Source organism: Hylobates moloch, unplaced genomic scaffold, assembly GCF_009828535.3.
Source record: "Hylobates moloch isolate HMO894 unplaced genomic scaffold, HMol_V3 SCAFFOLD_13, whole genome shotgun sequence".
NCBI classification, from domain to species: domain Eukaryota; kingdom Metazoa; phylum Chordata; class Mammalia; order Primates; family Hylobatidae; genus Hylobates; species Hylobates moloch.
In genome coordinates this window covers 46,069,167-46,090,766 of record NW_026652288.1, presented here as the reverse complement: position 1 = coordinate 46,090,766, position 21,600 = coordinate 46,069,167, and positions in this window count along the sequence as shown.

Sequence of the window (21,600 nt, the reverse complement as noted above, 5' to 3'; positions counted from 1 at the left end):
AAAGAGAAACATTACATAATATTTGGTTAAGATAAGTGACTGGGCCAGTCGTGGTGGCTCATGCCTGTAATCCCAGCACTTTGGGAGGCTGAGGTGGGTGGATCAGCTGAGGTCAGGAATTCAAGACCACCCTGGCCAACATGGCGAAACCCCATCTCAACTAAAAATACAAAAATTTGCTTGGCGTGGTGGCGGCGCCTGTAATCCCAGCTACTCAGGAGGCTGAGGTGGGAGAATTGCTTGAACTTGGGAAGCAGAGGTTTCAGTGAGCTGAGATCGCACCACTGAACTCTAGCCTAGGTGACAGAGTGACACTCCGTCTCAAAAAAAAAAAAAGGTAAGTGACTGAAAAATATATAAATATTAATGATCATCACAGAAGTAATGACTGCTCACTAACAATGAAATAAGCTTCATTCATCCCTCCAGTATTATTAGTAAATAATTTTTCATGCAATTTTCTCTTTATGGAGTCAAAAACAGAGAAATAAAAAATCTGACAAAGGTTTAGCTTCAAGAATATACACTCTAGCCATGTAGAAATATGCTGGAGACAACACTTACAAACTTGTAACCTATTGTTTAACTTTTAGAAAATTTTCAAGCTGGTTGTTAAACATTTGGAAACTTAGAATTGGTCCTGGTGGAAATCCTTGCACCACAGAAATTATCAATATTATGGACTAGGGCTTTCTTTTTTAACCAGAGAGAAATATCAGCATATCACTGCTGCCATGTACATATTGGCAGAAAAAATATTAATACCTAAGAATTAGAAATTGCTTAAACAAAATAAATAAAATATTTAATAAACTAAAGTACATTTATATAACAAAAATATTTTAACCTTAATATCATACTATAGGGAAATATCAATATGGGGTAATGTATGATATATATATATATATATATACACACACACACATATATGTAGCATATATATATATAGAGAGAGAGAGAGCTAATTTTAAGCTGCAGTTTGCAAAGTAGAAGTTCAATGTAATCTCTTTTTGTGAAATAATAATAATAAAGACGCGAGGAAAAAAGACTGGAAGGATATATATGTAAATCTTAAAACTGGTTATATTTGGCTGATGAAATTATGGGTGAGTTTTGTTGTCTTTCTAGATTTTCTAGACTTTCTGCATTTGACATAAATTACTTTTGCAAAACTTCTGAATTTCTGAACTTCTCTCTAAAAGTAGGGTCTTGATGTGAACTTGATTGCTTTTGTCCTGTCAGTGATCTTGGATTGCCTTGGAGCTGTCAAACACATTTAGAGATGACAGGTGAAGAGAAATGTGTTGTCATGTAGCTGTAGAACTCATAATAGACTGGAAACCAGAAGGTCTGGGTCTGAATCCCAACATTGTTCATTATTAGTTGGGTAACATTAGGCAAGACTTGAACTTCCCCGTAAAACCAGGAGGGTCATACTTCCCCTTATTATCCCTGCAGGCTCATTGTGAGGACAAAGTAACCTAATGGATAAGAAACATTATAAATACAAAAAAAAAGGCACTGTTATGAGGCATTTTAAAGGGTTCCTTATGTGATTATAGACTAATTCATCTCTTAGGTATGTGTTTTCCAATTTGAAAACCTTACCTCCTCTGTCCTATCATCTTAATAGCTTAATTTCTCATCACCTATTTACTCTTTTTCAGCCTTCTGTTTTTCTCATGCATGAGAAAAATGCATTTCAGCTGAAAACAGTATTATGAAGGAGAAGTACTTCAAAATAAAACACTCTACTCAACCCAAAAGACTTACTATAAGGTGCATTAATTTATTGCTGTGATTACAATTCACATTTTAATTTGTAATTTCTCACTTAATGTCTAAGTTTCTCGCAATAGACTGTAAGCTTTCTGATATCAGGCAGAGAGTTTCCCCATAGGCATGTGTCACCTCATGCAGTGACACATTGTAGCCATTCAATAAATACCTCTTAATTGAAGGAAGGAATGCATACTTGACAGCTCAGAAAGGATTCATAGATATATAGAAATGAATAAATGTATAATGTCCTTCACAATATTGAGCACATAACTGCTGTTTCCTTTCAAAGAGGGAAGGGATAAGGTTTGACCTGGAACAGGAGGGATTAATGGACATAGTACATGCCTGATTAACTTGGCAAATGTTTATTTATTGCAGTTCTCAAACAGTAGCTGCCACTTCCAGCTGGGAGAGAAATGAGAGCTCTGTTCATGGTGATCCAGTATCTCCAGAGTCTATCACCACTGCTGACCTACCACTCCATGTCTCCAAGTGCTCTGCTATACCTGCCACCAGCAGCTGCCACCTCCAGACTTTGGAAGCTTATAATAAAACCTCTGTTCTATGATCTGCCTTCTACTTCAACATCCTCACTCCCCACAAACAATTCTAATAAACAGCAATTAATCTGAAAGTGTTTTTGTAATTTTAGTGTATGAGATATGGTTTCTCTCAAAAGCTACACTGCTCTTGTGTCCTTACAAGGTATTTTCTTAGCAAGAATAATCTGTTTACATGGGTGTTAATGACTAAATCCCTTTCTTATAAAGTTATGCCCATCTGTCACACAAGAAGAATGGTACCCTTTGAGAGCGCTGAAGAAAACTACAGAAATGTAGGGAAAATGAGCAGCTATTCAAAAAGGTAAAATGCTGCCACAGAGCCTAACTGATAAGAGCAATTAATTAAACATTAAGTGTAGAATAGGGAATATATGGCATGGGATAAATTATAGTCACAATTCGTGTTTCTTTTGTCTCCAGAAGTTCACACACAAAAACCCATTCCTTTACAAAACAATAAATTCAGCACTGTCGATGATGCTTGTTTCCTTGTGAATGTTGCAGAGGCCTCTCCAAGTGACTCAGTTGCATGGAAAAAGTTGTGTCACAAAGAACCAAGGTGAGCTGAAGCAGAAAGTGGGAGAAATGAGGTGCAAGGGTGTAGAGGAATAGGATTTGGGCAATTGAGAGTGAAGAAAGGAGGTTATATATTTAAAGCAACCGTGTCTTGCTTCTCTAAAGCACCTCAAAGTTTATCAGCAAAAACTATCTCTCTGCCTTCTCTTTCACATAGCAATTATAGCAATTTCTTAATCTCAGGAGGATGCTACTAGCTTGTAAGGCAATAAAACCTGTTCTAGAATTATGTTACTAGCTTGCAAAATGCTTTTGCTAAGCCTTCCTAACAATGCCATCTAAAGAAGTTCCCTTTTTAGAGATGATATCATATCCCACATATTTGAAATATTTAAGGAGAGCAGAGATTTAAAGTACAATTTATTTCTGGTGAAGACAAAATGGAAAGTGTGTTACATACCGATTGAAAGGCAGCCACGAAAATAGGCTTATGTCAGTACTTTCTATTGTTATTAGAATCCATAAGTCTCTGAAAAAAAAGATGTATGATCTGAAATCTGAGTGCGATAGAACCAATCTGATGGTTTTCCCTAAGCAAGAGGTGAGGAGATGGCATAGAAACCTGTTTTGTGTGATGGCGGTGAGATAGATCATACCATTTTAATTGGTATCAAGATTGAAATGGTTGCACAAAATTATCCCTCCAGGGTTGTTTTACTGCTGAGGTATTACAGATTTGCACTCAGCTTGGTAAAACTTCTTAGAAAAGGTAATTTCTATCCTGAATACAAAGTCTAAACACTTAGGAGAGAAAGAATACATGCAAACTTACAATTGTCAGTTTAAAAACCACATCTGCAATTACAGAGTATAAAGTGGCCCTTGCTAATCGGATACAAATTCTGTAAATCTCTCATGCATGAATCCCATCTCAATCAACTACTAAAATGCAAGAGTATATTTAAAAACGCACACACAGAGAAAAGAGATCTTAAAGGAATTGCATTCCCTCAGATAGTCTGATGAGTCTCTGAAGGTAAACCAGGTCTGTTGCTATGCAGAAGATCAGCAGAATCTAGGGAAGGAATGTGAAAGATTCATGACATTGTAATTCAGCATTACAGGGTTTGCCAACCACATTTCATTCTCACCCACTAAATTAGGAATGTAAGGCACTGCCAGCAAGCAACAAGACAATGCAAAAGGAGATAAAAGCCCAAGCAATGTTACTTGTTCACTAATCACCCAAAAAAGAAACCTGTCACTGCACAGCTCAATACAAACATTGGAGTGAGACACTTTGCAAAAGAGCCCTAAAATGAGTTAGGACACAAAACATTTTTATGAAGCACTATTTCACATAGAAACTGCATAGATGTTTTCTTTAATCATGTACAGAACAGCTACAGCAGTCCAATCTGCCTAGAAGTGTTCTTTCTACACAGAGAAACAGTTAATCACCAATTCTTTATCTCATTTTACCCCCACAGTTGCCTTCCGAGGTAGGAAATTATTGCCCTCAACTAAAAGATGAGAACAATCCTCAGTCAGTTTGGTGGGGAGGTCAATCCCAAGTCCTCTTGAGGTCCAGGGTCCCTGTAACAGGTGCTCTAAAGCAGTGCTTCTCAAACTCTCTATGGCGAAGGACTTCTTAAAATTACAATTTGTCACTTTTGTAATGATGCTTAAAAAAGAAAGATTTACTAGCAAAATAAAATTTTAAAAAACAAGAAGAGATACTGACTCAGATATTTCAAGAATATGTTTGAAATATATAAAATTACACTTTGAAATTGCTATAAAAATACATGCTTACCTTCAATTACCACTACAGACTGGTAACAAATGATTCCCGGGCAAACATCAGTCTGTATTCCACACTTTGACCAACTTTGTGTTGATCTACTGGTTCAATGAATATGTATTTGATGGTCCCCAAACCACACACACACAAATGAAAACTCTTCCTGGCTTCAAAATAAGCCGAATGACTAGCTGAGCCACTCTCGGTCGCCCGGTCTTTCCCTGGACCATCCTCCAAAGAATATTTTCAGAAAACATCAACACTTGGCCCCTACATTTTTGGTGTAGAAGAATGATCTAAGCCTACCCTTGCTCTCCAGACAACTGATCTGCCTAACTATGTGTGGATTCCGTTCTTGCACTGGGGTGAAATGAAGCTTGACAAGGAGTGGGGAACAGAGGGCAGCTGGGTTTGCATTGTTCTCCTTGGATCTTTCTCACATTTATACTTACCTAGGATGGCTCAAAGCTCTGCCTAGGGCTGCATGGCAGATCCTGTGTTAGAGCTGTGTTTGCACTGCAAACAATGGCTTTTACCCAGCTTATTCGTTAGAGATCAGTAAAAGCAGTGTTTTTCTGAAGCTGTTTTTACTTACGCTTTACATAGAATTATAAAAATTATCTATATCAAAATTTTATATCCTCACTTTCAGTTAGGCTGGCTTGAGAGAACTGAGGGAGATGGGCTGGACGCGGTGGCTCACGCCTGTAATCCCAGCACTTTGGGAGGCCAAGGTGGGCGGATCACCTGAGTTTGGGAGTTCGAGACCAGCCTGACCAACATGGAGAAATCCCGTCTCTACTAAAATTAAAAAAAAAAAAAAAAAAATTAGCCGGGTGTTGTGGTGCATGCATGTAATTCCAGCTACTCGGGAGGCTGAGGTAGGAGAATGGCTTGAACCTGGGATGTGGAGGTTGCAGTGAGCCGAGATCACGCCATTGCACTCCACCCTGGGCAACAAGAGCAAAACTCCATCTCAAAAAAAAAAAAAAAAAAAAGAGGAGAGAACTAAAGGCGATGACTAGGAGTGGGGTCTCTAAGTAAAAACATACATTCCTTCAACTTTCTTCCTTTCCTTGCTACCATCCTGTTTACTATTCCTCGTCAAAGTCACATTTTTTTGAAAGAAATACTTATACTATGGAAGCACCATTACTATGATTCTTATTCCTACTATGGTTTTCTGTCATACTTGAGATAGGCTGTTTTAATTACCTGGTTTTACATAAGAAAGAAGAAATATTAAGGTTTAAAGTCTGTAACGATCAATGGCTCATAATTCATTAAATCTTTTCATACAAGGAAAGTAACAACAAAAAAAGAAATACTTATACTGCCTATCACCTTCCATTACTCCCAAACTTACTAGATTTTTTTTATTTAAATAAAAATCATCATATTTCTGAAATGGCTATGGCTAAAACTGCCAATTACCTTCTTACAATAAATACAGTGGATACATCTTAGACATTCTCTTATTTAATATATCTGAAGTAGTTAACATTGTTGACCAGCATCACTTTAAATGAAACTGGAAAACATCATTCTCAGTAAACTATCGCAAGGACAAAAAACCAAACACTGCATGTTCTCACTCATAGGTGGGAATTGAACAATGAGAACTCATGGACACAGGAAGGGGAACATCACACTCCGGGGACTGTTGTGGGGTGGGGGGAGGGGGGAGGGACAGCATTAGGAGATATACCTAATGCTAAATGACGAGTTAATGGGTGCAGGAAATCGACATGGCACATGGATACATATGTAACAAACCTGCACATTGTGCACATGTACCCTAAAACCTAAAGTATAATTAAAAAAAAAACAAAAACAAAAACAAAAAACATATGTACGGAATAGAAAGAACTTGAATGAAAGCAAAAACCTTGACCCACCTCCCATAAACCATTTCTCTCTTTAGTTCTTCTTAGTTACCACCAAATCTAATTTACAAACACTTTTGAAGTGTTTATAAATGTAAGACAATGCTCTGAGTACTTTATGTTAATTTATTTAGTGGCCTCAGTAACCTAATGACCTTATAAAGTAGCTACTATTATTAGAGTCATTTGGGTTGAAGAAGTTGAGGTTGAAGGATAATTATTTTTTTCTATGGAAACTTTCTTTTTTTTCCTAGCTCCAATCTAGACTGATTATCTAGACCTGCCAAGCAGCTTCCAACCCAAAATTCTCTACCCTGCTTTCCCATGTTGAATCTACTCTATAGAGAATCTGGTGTTATCCTCTTTCTTGATTTTTTAAATCTCCTTTAACTCTGTTTTTTATATGATAGTAGTTTTATAGAAATAAAGTTGATAATACATAATGTTTCATATAATTTCAGATAATAGTTTATATTCACATTGAGAATAAAGTGACATTTGTTCTCTCTTACACAAAAACAGTTTATTTTTTCACTTTTATTTTTAAGTTCAGGGATACATGTGCAGATTTCTTACATAGGTAAACTTGTGTCGAGAGGATTGGTATAAAGTTTATTTAGTCCCCAGCTATCAAACCTAATGCCCACTAGTTATTTTTCCTGATCTTCTCAAGAAAGGGTGAATAGTATTATGGTCTGAATGTGCCTCCCCTAAAATTCATGTTAAAATCCTAACTGACAAGATGATGGTATGAAAAGTTGGGGGCCTTTAGCAGGTGATTAGGTCATGATAGCAGAGCCCTCGTGAATGGGATGACTGCCTTTATAAAAGAGACTGCAGAGAGCTTGCTCTCCCCTTCTACCATGTGAGCACATGGCAAGAAGGTGCCATCTATGAACCAGGAAAGGGTCCTCACCAGATACAAAACCTTCTAACACCTTCATCTTGGACTTGCCAGCTTCCAGAGCTGTGAGAAGTAAATTTCTGTTGTTTATAAACCACCCATTTTATGCTATTTTATTATAGAAGCCCAAATGGACTAAGACACATGGGAAATAAAATTTTTATGACTCCTTGCATATCTAAAAATACCTGCACTCTGCTCATGTACTTAAGTGATAATTTGGATAGAAATAGAATTCCGCACTGAAAAAAAGATTTCCCTTGGAAATTTAAAAGTATTGTGTTACTGCGTTCCAATAGCCATTGTTACTGGTGAAATAAGTCTAATACTAGTCAATTATAATTACATAGTATGTGGAATGTGATATGCTGATATGCTTTTGCTACTTTAGAATCTTTTTAACCCCTTGATGTTTTGAAATTTTGTACGTAAGCTTTAGTTGTAGGTGTGTGGTAGACAGAATTCTAAGATGTTTCCCAGGATTTTCCATTCCTCCAGACTTCCACATGTTATACACAATCCCAGGGTCTGTAAATGTGATAGGTTTTACTCCTAGGACTAGGTTATGGTTATGGCACAATTGACCTTAAAATAGGAAGATTATCAGTGAGTCTGAACTAGTTGCAAAAGCCCTTTAAAAAAACCAGTGTTTTTGGCTGGCTGCAGAAAAGGAAGTCAGACATTGGAAGCACAAAAATGATTTAACACGTCATTCCTGGCTTGAAGATGGACAGAGTCACATGGTAAGAAATGTAAGTGGCCCCTCAATGCTGAGATGAATCTCACTGGTGTAATTACTGGCAGAGTAAAAGAGATTATTTTGAGCAGAGAGCTTTTCCTGAAAGGAACTCTCAAATATACTTTTCTTACTAGTCCTGGGAAAGAAGGGGCAAATGGGTATTTGACTTTTCCAGTTCCTCTTTTTAGTGAACAAAAACAGAAAAAAATTAGGTTGAGCAAGAGGCTCAAATATCACCAAAAATCTCTAAATTATTAATCTAAGGATCTTGGACATGACCCTGGAATAAAAGAAGAAGATAAACGTTTTTGTACCCAAATAGGTTTTGCATGTGCTTCAGTACCCTAGTACCCACTAGTTATTTTTCCTGATCCTCTCAAGAAAGGGTGCATGGTATTATGGTCTGAATGTGCCTCCCCTAAAAGTCAAATGTTGAAATCCTGTAAAAGATAAATCCCAATTGGTCTAAAGCAGAAGTCACCAAACTATGGCCCATAGGCTGAATCTGTACTCCCAACTTTTGGAATAAAATGTAGTTGGAACACAGCCATGCTCATTTGTTCATGCACCATGGTATGTGGCTACTGTTGCACTACAACAGCAAAAGTGAGTAGTTGTGACTGAGACAGTATGGCCCATAAAGCCTAACATTTACTACCTGGCTCCTTAAAGGGAAAGACTGCCTACCCGTGGTCTAAGACAAAAAGGGTAATCCCATTCCCCTTGTCAATAACTGGTTTAGGAAAGTGCATATTGATAGAGACAGGAGGCAGAGAAACTCTAGGCAGACAGAGGCAGGTCCCTGATGAAGCCCCACCTTCAAGCCGAAAAGCCTGAAACCCATGGTTCAAAATGAGAACTTCTATCCCTGTTTGCCCGCTCTCTCCCAATTGGTTCTTTCTAAATAATGTCTTTTAACCAATTGAATATTGCCTTTTCCAAAACTGCCTATGGTCTACCCCAACCCCAACCTGTGCCTATAAAGACCCCAGACTCAGCTGGTAGAAGGGAGAAGTGGCTGAACACTGAGGAGAGGCAACTTGACTTCAGAGACAATGGCTGCACGGCGGAGAGAGGCAGAGAGGCGACTTGACTTCAAGGGAAAGTGACCTGCCCTTCCCATCCTCTTTCCAGCTTCACTCTCAGCTGACAACCATTTTCATCACTCAGTAAAATTCTCTGCATCCACTACCCTTCAATTCGTCCGTGTGACCTCATTCTTCTGGGACATTGAACAAGAATTCAGGACCCACCAAGTGCAGGTACCCAAAAATGCTGTCACACTGGCCCTTTGCCCTCACTGGCAGAGGACAGCCACCCCACGTCATGAGTCAAAGGGCCCACTGAGCTGATAACACACTGCTGTCTGTGGACGGCAGAGCTAAGAGAGCATTGTAACATGCCTTCTGGGGCCTTGAGGTCAGGAACCCCCACCTGGATGCTGCCACAGGGCCTGCATGGAGTTTGCTTCTACCGGTGCCAAAGCAGCTGGCTGGTTCCTACACTAGCTTGCTTACATACTCCCTCCCACGAGGGATTGAGCATTGTGGGCATTGAGTAAACTGGGCACCCCTGTCACAGTTCCATGAAGGGGTCAAGAAAATACCCTTCATCAGTAGGATCCATAATTGCCTGTGACATATGAAGGGAAGATAGCTGTGGAGCTTTGGAGAAAGGTTTCCACACTTTTAAGGAAACATGCTATTTTTCTTCTGCTGTGTGTTGGGTCTGGAGGTGAGAATGACAGAAAGGAAGTGTGGAAAGGGCCTGGTTCCTAGACAGTGTATTTGAGCCATTAAATTAATCCAATGTAGAAGCTGCTTTTCCTCAGAACTTCTAATGTTGTGAGATAATAAATGCCCATTGTTATTTAAATCATTTTGAGATGAGTTTTTCTTATATACTGCTGAAAGTTTCCTACTTGTAACACAACCCCTCTTCTAACACAAAGCTCTTCAGGAGAAGAGGTAATAAAAACTAGGCCTCTGCTTTCATTTTCTGCCACACTGTCTTGAGGACTGTGCTGCCCTGGTTACAGCTCAACCTCTTAAGGAAGGAGGCCAAATCTGTGAATCAAATGTTCCTTTGAACTGAAAAATCATGTTTATTCCAACTTCTGTTTGGGGCCTTCTGTCTGCTGGAGGCTTCTAGAACATTTGTGTCATGGAGGAAAATTCTCATTTTAGAAGTAAAAAATTTGTCTGTCTGGATTTTTTTTTAGAGGTGCATCTAAGTTGCTTTCTTTACTTGAAGATTTTTTAAAGATACTATTTAAATGTGAATATCAAATTTATTAGGTTTTCAAACTTCCATAAATTTTTAACACAGATTTCAATTCATATATATATATATGTATCTTCACAGATTTTAAATATTTTACTTTTTTCTCCAGTCGATGGTATGAAATCATGATAGTTTCTAGAAGCATAAAGTGATTATTTCATTGTCTTACTAATAAATACTTTCTGAGTAAAGCATTTTATGTGATATCCCAAAGTAGTACCTTAAATTGAATTTAGTAAATCCAGTAACTTAAACTCCTTTGATTCATCACCTAATCTACATAAATCAAGGTTCCTCAGAGAACTAATTGAAGCTATTTTCCCACTTGTAGTTGAAATAAGTATTTTTGCAATGCAGCCCCATTTCATAATAAAATTCTTGCTGGCAAATTCTGTTCTAGTATGTAATTGTGATAGTCCTAAAGGCACTTTTAATTCTGTTAGAGGCAAATTGTTCATGCTACTAGGTGCGAAACTGTAAAATAAAGGGGAAATTCCCAATATACACAGAAAAAGTTGGATCTCATTATTTATATCTCTGTATTTTGTCTGTTTAATCTTTTATAAAGTTTCTTTTTGCTTCAAGGGAAAAAACAGTGACACACTTTTAAGAGAGGATTTTGAAGAACATAGTAAATGCAAGTTAATGAGCATTTTTCGAAATATGTTCTTACTTGAAAATGTTCTTTTTTGCATCATTTCACTTACATATTAATTCTATCTACTCCTCAGTCTGATTTTGGCACTAAAAAGTAACAGTTACCATAATACAATATTATAACCTCTCCCTGAGATTAAATACATAAGTTCATTTAAACTTGATAATAACACATTACATTATATCACTATTATCTTGCAGGAAAAGACTCTGAAGCTTGTAGAGTAAGTTGACCAAGGTAACCGACTTCGTAAGAGGTAGAATTATCCTACAAAGTCTGGTCTGGTTGATCAGAGAGCTACCCTGAAATATTCACAAATCATTCAAGTTAAACAAACAAACAAAAAATCATTGATAAAAATGTGCTGTCAGGAAGAATTGTTGTAATAAGCAATAATTTTGTCATAAATATGTCTATAAAATGTGTAGATAAGTCAGTCTCAAGAGAGAGTTTAGTTACTGGTTGACAGAGTTCCCACCCAATCCTCTTGTTTTTTAATTAAAAGTAAGAATAATAGTGAAATAATGGCATGTATTTATTTAGAGCATCATAATAAACTAAACTCTTTGACCTCCACAAACTCAGCTTCTCCAAAAGGGATTCCTAGATTTTCCCCATCAAGACAGTCTGTGCTCTCCATCTCACGGAAATGAGTACAGAGACAAATCCAGAAACATAAGCTATTTGCATGATGGGAAAAAAACCCTCTCTTTTCGTCCCCTTAATACTCCCAGTAAGAATGGCTTTAATTGGTTCATTAAATCTCCATTAATCTAAACTATTTCTTTTCCTTTTTTTTTTTTTTTTTGAGACAGAGTCTCGCTCTGTCACCAGCTGGAGTGCAGTGGTCCAGTCTCGGCTCACTGCAATCTCTGCCTCCCAGTTTCAAGTGATTCTCCTGCCTTAGCCTCCCAAGTAGCTGGGACCACAGGTGCGCACCATCACACCCAGCTGATTTTTGTATATTTAGTAGAGGCAGGGTTTCACCATGTTGGCCAGGATGGTCTCGATCTCTTGACCTCATGATCCACTCACCTCGGCCTCCCTAAGTGCTGGCATTACAGGCGTGGGTCACCGTGCCCAGCCTAAACTATTTCTTATCTCTATGATATACAAACCATTCTCCCCAAATCTACCCCTTCTACTCCTGAGCCCACATATACTTTCATACTTTTTATGCTTTTCTCCTCCCTAATCTAAACTTCACAGTACAGCCAAGGGATTATTTTAACATATAAGCTGGGCTTTCTCACTATCCAGTGTGAAACTACTTGATGCTTTGCATTGCTCTTACGATCAAGACAAAAATCCCCAGCAAGACCAATAAGGCCTGCATTGCTTGATTTATGCCTTCATTCAGCCTTGCCTCAAGTCACTTTCTCTTACTCTAGGTTCTCCAGTTGCAATGACCTTCTTCAGGTTCCTCAAAAATTATGAAGCTCTTTCCTGCATTTATAGATGCATATTTCAGCACATTTGTAGATGCTCTACCTTTGCCTGTAATTTTTTATGAACTTTTCCTACCCCAGCCCCATGGCCTAATTTCTACTCACCTTTCAGGCTTCACATCAATATCACTATGAAGACTCATTTTCTGACCCAATTACACTAGAGCTCGTCTCATTGCTATGCCCTCACTTAACACTGTACATTTTTATTCCATGTATGATAACTTAAAACATTATTTCATTCATATGTGTTGTACCTACTGGTTTGTAAGTTGTATTAAGATAAATATCTAATCTTTTTAAAGTGATTTTCCCAATTCAAAACAGGTAATCAATATGTGTTGGATAAACGGATAGATGGATAGATAGATGAATAGATGGATGGATGGATGTATCCATGAATAAAAGAAAAATTAGGCCAGGCGTGGTGGCTCAAGCCTGTAATCCCAGCCCTTTGGGAGGCGAGGTGGGCAGATCACGAGCTCAGGAGTTCGAGACCAGTGTGGCCATCATGGTGAAACCTTGTCTGTACTAAAAATACAAAAATTAGCCAAGCATCTGTAATCCCAGCTACTCGGGAGGCTGAGACAGGAGAATTGCTTGAGCCTGGGAGGTGGAGGTTGCAGTGAGCAGAGATCACGCCATCACACTCCAGCCTGGGGGACAAGAGTGAGACTTCGTTTCAAAAAAAAAAAAAAGAAAAATTAATAGAATTACCTAGTCAGACTCATCCCCAGGAAGAGAAACAGGCCTCATATAAAGGAAATCAGGCTATAGGGAAATATCGAATTATTCAAAAAATTAAAAACATGATCCATTTTACAGTTCTCCTCATGCTATAAATACACATTGCCTCCTCAGACCTCTGTCATATGCAAAGATCAAGCCAAGTTGGACCACTTAGGGCTAGGCACATTAAAAAAAACCCTTTTCTAAAGGTAGGAATTACACAAGTTAAACTAACTCCAGTATATAATAACAATAAATCAGATATAAGATATTAAGTAAAGTTACTATACCTGGTAGATCTTTTATCATTCAGTTTAATTTCACTGGAGTTTAAAGATGACACGATTCTTAATCTTGTAATGTGAATGTGGCATATGTAATTTATATAGACATGCTTTACTTACCACTCATTCATTCTTTCATCTTTGAGCATTATAAATAATGAGAGCATTATTTTATTTTATTCTTCCTTGCTAAAACTTTCATGATTCTCTCTCTCTCTCTCTCTCTCTCTCTCTCACACACACACACACACACACACAGAGTCAGCTTTCCTGAGCAATGATTCAGAAAAAAAGTATGTTTCTGATGAACAAGTTTAAGAATAGCATTTTAATTCTTCAGCCATTTTTTGTTGAAGTGTTACACATACATAAAAGTGTGCAAATCATAAGTACACAGTTCAATGAAATTTCACGATGTGAATATCTCTGTAATCAGTACCTTCTATTCAGTGCTATTTGATATAGCCAGATGTGACTATTTAAATTTAAATTAATTGAAATTAAATACAGTTAAAAATTCCACATTTTATTTTCAGATGAGATGAATTAACAGGCACCAGATTTATTATTTTAAATAACTATAAAAATGTATGAAATAAATGGTTTTAAAGGGATATTGAACCTCAGGCAACAAAAGAGAAAAACCAATAAGGTGAGCTCTACTATTGCCTTAGCTTATTGCCTGGAGGAGATGTTTAGGAAGCAACAAGCAAAGCGAGAGGAAACTCAAGCAGAGCCTGTCTCCTTGAGTTGATGAGATGGATGTGGATTTTCTCAGAATTCAAGGCTGAGTAGAGTTCACAGGGCGAAATATCAGAGAAGAGAGATCTGCTCAGAGAAAGAACCCTGGAAATTTACAGAGGGTCTTTCTCAGAGTCTTCTGTTGAGTATTTATCCATAGTTATGTGTGAGAAAATTACCTAAGGCCAGAGAAAGAACCACTTGAAAGAATTAGAGGGAAACATGCTCAACACTCTCCTAGGAATAGTGCTGGCCTTTAACAGCTAGACTAGAAACATTATAACTGATAGGGAATGGGTTAGAGTAGTAAGAAATGTTTTTTTTTTTTTCAGTATTGGGAAAAAATTGTCTGTACTTAAAACAGAATGTCACGAAATGATAATGCAAGCAAAAATGTAAAAGCAGTCCTTCAAGCAGAAGAAAAATGATTTCAAATAGACACTTGAACCTCCACAAAGGAATAAAGAGTGTCATAAGTAATAACAACATAGGTTAATATAATGTATTTTATTCCTATTATTTAAACCTATATAAAAGATAGTCAACTGTTTAAAAAATAGTAACAATATAATGTGGGGTTATACCATATGTAGTAGCAAAATGAATTAATAACACAAGGGCAGGAAACAGAGAAATGGAAGATTCTATTGTATGCTACACATGAAGTAAAGACTCGTACTTGAAGGGAGACTGGTAAGTCAAAAATATATATTATAAACTCCAAAGCAGCCACTGAAGTAACATAACAAAGTGTTATAACTAATAATCCAACAACAAAGATAAAATGGGATCATAAAAAAGAAAAAGAAGAAAAATAACAAACAAACGTGATAACGAGAAAACAAACAAAAGATGGCAGGTTTAAACACAATCATACACATATTCACCTTAAATGATAATGGTCTAAATAACTAAAAAGTAGAATTTTTAACATTGAATAAGAAAGGAAGGCCCTACAACATGCCACTTACAAGGAACTCACCTTAAGTATAAAGATACATATAGGTTAAAATAAAATGATATTTAAAATGAAACTCACCTTAAGTATAAAGATACAAATAGGTTAAAAGTAAAATGATGTTAAAATATACTGTTGACAGTAAGCAGAAGACAGCTAGAATGGGTTTATTAATATCAAAAAAAGTAAATTTCAGACAAGTAAATTACCAGGGGAAGAAAGGTAATTTCCTAATAATAAACTGGTTTATTCATCAAGAAGGCATAACAGTTCTAAATGTTTTGCACCATATGAGTTCAAAATATATGAAGCAAAATCAATAGAAATGCAAAGAGATATAAACAAACACAAAAGTATATTTGGAGATTTCAACACTCTTTCCCCGTTATTGGTAGAACAAGTAACAACATATAGAAGACCTGAACAATACAAATAATCACCTTGATCTAACAGACAAGTATAAAACATTCCACCCCAAAACATGAGAACATACATTCTTTTTAAGTGCCCACGCTGCATTTTCAAGTGAGACCGTATTCTGACCCAGAAAACAAGTCTCAAATAGAAAACCTGAACAGACCAATATCATGTAATGAGGTTAAATCAATAATAAAAAGTCTCCCAAAAAAGAAAAGCCCAGGATTAGATGGCTTTACTGACAAATTCCACCAGATTTACAAAGAAGATCTCACATCAATTCTCCTCAACCTATTCCAAAAACTTGAAGAGGATGGAATTTTCCCTAACTCATCCTATGAGGCAAGCATTACCATGATACCAAAACCAGGCAAGATGAAACAAATAAACAAGCAAAAACTACAGAACAATATCCCTGCTAAACATAGATGCAAACATCCTCAACAAAATAGTAGAAAACTGAGTCCAACAACACATCCAAAGGATAACACACCATAATCAAGGAAGATATATCCAAAGCAGCAAGGATGGTTCAACATATGCAAATCAATAAACGTGATATCTTACATTAACCCAATGCAGGAAAAACTATAATCATCTCAATAGATGCAGAAAAAAAACATTTGATAAAATTCAGCACCCCTTCATAATAAAAACTCAACAAAGTGGGCATAGAGGGAACATACCTCAACATTATAATGGCTATACATGACAAACCCACAGCTAACACCATACCAAATGAGAAAAACCTGAAAGCCTTTGTTCTGAAAACTAAAACAAGACACAAGGAACTCCACTTTTACCATTCCTATTCATCATAGTACTTGAAGTGCTAGCCAGAGCAATCAGGCAAGAGAAAGAAATAAAAGGCATTGAAATTGGAAAAGAGGAAGTCAAAATGGCCATTTTTGCAGATAATCTTAAATCTAGAAAAACGTAAACACTTTACCAAAAACTCTTAGATCTAATAAATAAATTTAGTAAAGTTGCAGAATACAAAATCCCATTTGTAATAGCCACAAAAAGTACCTAGTAATAAATGTAACCAAGGAGGTGAAAGACCTCTACAAGGAAAACTACAAGGCACTGATGAAAGAAATTGAAGAGAACACAAAAAAATGGAAGGACATTCCATGCTCATGAACCAAAATAATTAATACTGTTAAAATGACCATACTCCCCAAGGCAATTTACAGATTCAATGCAATCCCTGTCAAAATACCAATGTCATTTTTTTGCAGAAATGGAAAAACAATCCTAAAACTTACATGAAACCAGAAAAGAGCCTGACTAACCAAAGCAATCCTAGCCAAAAAGAGAAAGCTGGAGGCATCACACTACCTGACTTCAAAATATATTGCAAGTCTAGAGCAACCAAACATCAAGGTATTGGTATAATAACAGAAACAGAGACAAAAGGGACAGAATAGAGAACCCAGAAATAAATCCACCTGTTTACAGCCAATTGATTTTCAACAAAGTCGACAGGAACATACATTGGGGAAAGGACACCTTCTTCGATAAATGGTGCTGGGAAAACTGGATGTCAATATGCAGAAGACTGAAACTGGATCCCTATCCCAGCAAATACAATAAATCAACTCAAGATGGGTTAAAGACTTAAGTAAGAGTCAAAACGATAAAACTACTAGAAGAAAACATAAACACTTCAGAACATTGGTCTAGGCAAAGATTTTTATGGCCAAGACTTCAAATGCACAGGCAAAATCAAACAATGATAAATAAATGGGACTGTAGCAAACTATAAAGCTTCTGCATAGTGGAGAAGACAATCAACAGAGTGAAGAGACAACCTGTTAAATGGGATAAAATATTTGTAAACTAATTATCTGGCATGGGACTGATCTCAAATATATAAGGGAGTCAATTCAATTGTAATAATAATTAATAATAATAATCTGATTTAAAACTGGGCAAAGGACATGGATAGACATTCCCCAAAAGAAGACATACAAATGGCCAATGGGTATATGAAAAATGCTCAATATCACCAGTCATCAGGGGAATGCAAATAAAAACCACAATAAGATGTCATTTTACCAATGTTAAAATGATTACTATTAAAAAGACAAAAAAAGATATTCTGATGAAGATATGGAGAAAAGGGAACTCTCATACACTTACGGTGAGAATGGTAACTAGTACAGCCACTATGGAAAACAGTATGGAGATTTCTCAAAAAACTGAGAACAGAAATACCACATGATTCTGCAATCCCACTACTGGATATTTATCCAAAGGAAAGGAATCATTATATTGAAAGACATCTGTACCCCCATGTTTATTACAGCAGTATTCACAATAGCAATGATATGGAATCAACCTAAATATCCATCAACATATGAATAGATTTTTTTAATGTGGTATAATTTGACCCAGCAATCCCACTACTAGATATATACCCAAAGGAATATAAATAGTTCTATTATAAAGACACATGCAAGTGTATGTGCATTGCAGCACTATTCACAATAGCATAGACATGGAATCAACCTAAATGCCCATCAACGATAGATTGGTTAAATAAAGTGTGGTACATATACACCATGGAATACTATGGAGTCATAAAAAAGAATGAGATTATGTCCTTTGCAGGAACATGGATGGAGTTGGAGGTCATTATCCTTAGCAAACTATTGCAGGAACAGAAAACCAAATACTGCATGTTCTCCCTTCTAAGAAGGAGGTAAATCATGAGAATACATGGACATATAGAGGAGAACAACACACACTGGGATCTATTGGAGGGTGGAAGGCATGAGGAGGAAGAGGATCAGGTAAAATAACTAATGGATACTAGGCTTAATACCTGGGTGATGAAATAATTGGTACAACAAACCCCCATGATACACATTTACCTATGTAACAAACCTGCACAACACTGCACATGTACTCCTGAACTCAAAAGTTAAAAAATTAAAAATTAAAAAATTATAATGTGGTACATATACACAATGGAATACAATTCAGCCACAATAAAGAATGAAATCCTGTCACTTTGCAGCAACATAGATGGAACAGGAGGTCATTATGTTAAGTGAAATAAACCAGGTACAGAAAGACAAATATCACGATTTCACTTCCATGTGGGAGCTTAAAAAGTTAATCTCATGGAGGTAGAGAGTAAAATGAGAGATACTAGAGACTGGCAAGGATGTGGGCAATGAGGCAGGGGGTGGTTGGTTAACAGGTACAGATATACGGTTAGATAGAAGGAAAAAGTTCTAATCTTTGATAGCAGAATAGGGTGACTATAGTTAACAACAATGTACTATTTATTTCAAAATGGCTAGAAGAGAGGATTTGAAATGTTTCCAATACATAGAAATGGCAAATACTTGAGCTAATGAATATCCTAAATACCTTGATTTGATTATTACACATTCCATGCATGTAACAAAATATAACATGTACCCCATAAATATGTACAAGTATTATGTATCAATAAAAATTTTTCAAATAATAAAGTGGATAACTTAATATCCCTACAGTTATTCAAATAATTAAATATGTGCTTTAAAAACTTCTCACAAAACAAACAAATAAACCAAAACTGCAGGCCTGTATGACTTCAGTGGTGAATTCTACCAACATTTAAGTGAGAAATAGTGCTGATTCTACACAAACACTTCCAGAAATTTGAAGACAGACTTCCTAACTCATTCTATCAGGTCAGCATCACTCCAATATCAAAATCAGAGAAGGTCACTGCAAGAATAAGACTATGAACTTATATCCCTTATGTTCATATATGCAAAAATTCCAAAATAAATTTTTAGCAAGGTGAATCCAACAATATATTAAAGTGATTATACATAATGACCAAATGAGGTTTATTTTAGGAATGCAACTTTGATTCAACATTTGAAAATAAAACAATACAATTTATTGTATTAACAGACCAGAAACATCAGAAATGCTAGAAAAAAAGCAACACAAAAACTACAATAACATGATCATCTCAATAGATATAAAACTATCATTTGGCAAATGCAAACTCTATTCCTGATTTAAGAAAAAAACTGAAAATAAGGACTAGAAAGGAGCTTATTCAATCTGATAAGGGCACCCATAAAAAATCTACAACTAATATCATTATTAGTAAAAGACTGAGTTACTGTATTTTCCTCTAAGATCAGACAGAACACGCAAGGATGCTTGCTCTCAACACTTCTATTCAACATGCACTGGAGGTTCTAATCAGTGTAATAAGGCAATAAAAAGAAATCAAAACATCATTCCCATCTTGGAAAGGAAGAAGTAAAACTGTTTTTTTTTTTTTTTTCTTTTTTTTTTTTTTGAGACGGAGTCTCGCTTTTTCACCCAGGCTAGAGTGCAGTGGCTCAATCTCGGCTCACTGCAAGCTCCGCCTCCTGGGTTCACGCCATTCTTCTGCCTCAGCCTCTCCGAGTAGCTGAGACTACAGGCGCCCGCCACCACGCCCGGCTAATTTTTTGTATTTTTAGTAGAGACGGGGTTTCACCATGGTCTCGATCTCCTGACCTCGTGATCCGCCCACCTCGGCCTCCCAAAGTGCTGGGATTACAAGCGTGAGCCACCGCGCCCGGCCTGTAAAACTGTTTTATTTGCAGATGATATCATTGGCTGCAGAGGAAATTTTTTGTAATCTAAAAAAGAATGCTCCTATAACTAATAAGTTAGTTTATCAAGGTTGCAGGATTAAAGATCAATATTTTAAAAACCCACTGTATTTCTGTATACTAGCAATGAATAATCAAAAACTGAGTATCTAAAACACAAAACCATTTTAATATTATCAAAACATAAAATACTTATGAATACATCTGATAAAGATGTACAAGAACTATATGCTGAAAACTGCAAAAACATTGCTAACTTAAGTTCTGAAAAACCTTAAAAAATGGACAGAGATACCATACAGGTGGATTGAAGGACTCACTATTGTTAAGGTGCTAACTATTCTCAAATTGATCTCTACATTCAAAGCAATCTCAATCAAAGTTCCTGCCATTTTTGTAGATATTGGCATGGGATTTCCAAAATTCATAAGGAAATATAAAGTAGCATACATACAATGGTGAGAGAAAAATATAGTTGGAGGATGTCTTAGTTTCGGGTGGCTGTCATGATGTTACAACAAACTGAGTGGCTTAAAACAATAGAAATTTATTCTTTCACAGTTCTGGAGACCAGAATTCTGAAATCATGTGTCAATAGGGTCATGCTCTTTTGTAGGCTGTAAAAGAAAATCCATTTCTTGCCTATTTTATCTTCTGGAAATTGTCAGTATCCCTTGACCTGTGGCCACAACATTCCAGTCTCTGCCTCTGTGGTTACATCACCACCTCCTCTGTGTCTGTGTTTTTTTGTGTGTCTCTTTTATGGACACTTATAAGAATTTAGGGTCCATTCAGATAATCTCATTCTCTGAAACTCTTACATTTAATTATATCTACAAAGACCCCTATACCCAAATAAGGTAATATTCACAGGTTCCAGGGATTAGGACATAGACATTTGTGGAGGACCACCATTCAGCCCACTACAGAGGATTTATGCTATCTGGTTTCAAGATTTATTATACAACTACTATTTTCAAGACTGTGTGGTATTGGAGAGTAACAAAGAGATCAATGGAACCTAAATAGAGTCCAGAAATAGGCCCACAAATATAGATCAATTGATTTTCAATTGCAAAAGCATTCAGTGGAGAAAGGATAATCCCTTTAACAAATGGTGCTGGAACTTTTGGACAGCCATATTTGAAAAAATAACAAAATTTGTATACCATGTCTATTTGTATTTTTATATCATATATAAAAATTAACTAAAAATGGATCATAGTGCTAAATGTAAAATTTAAACTTTAAAACTTAGAGAAAAAA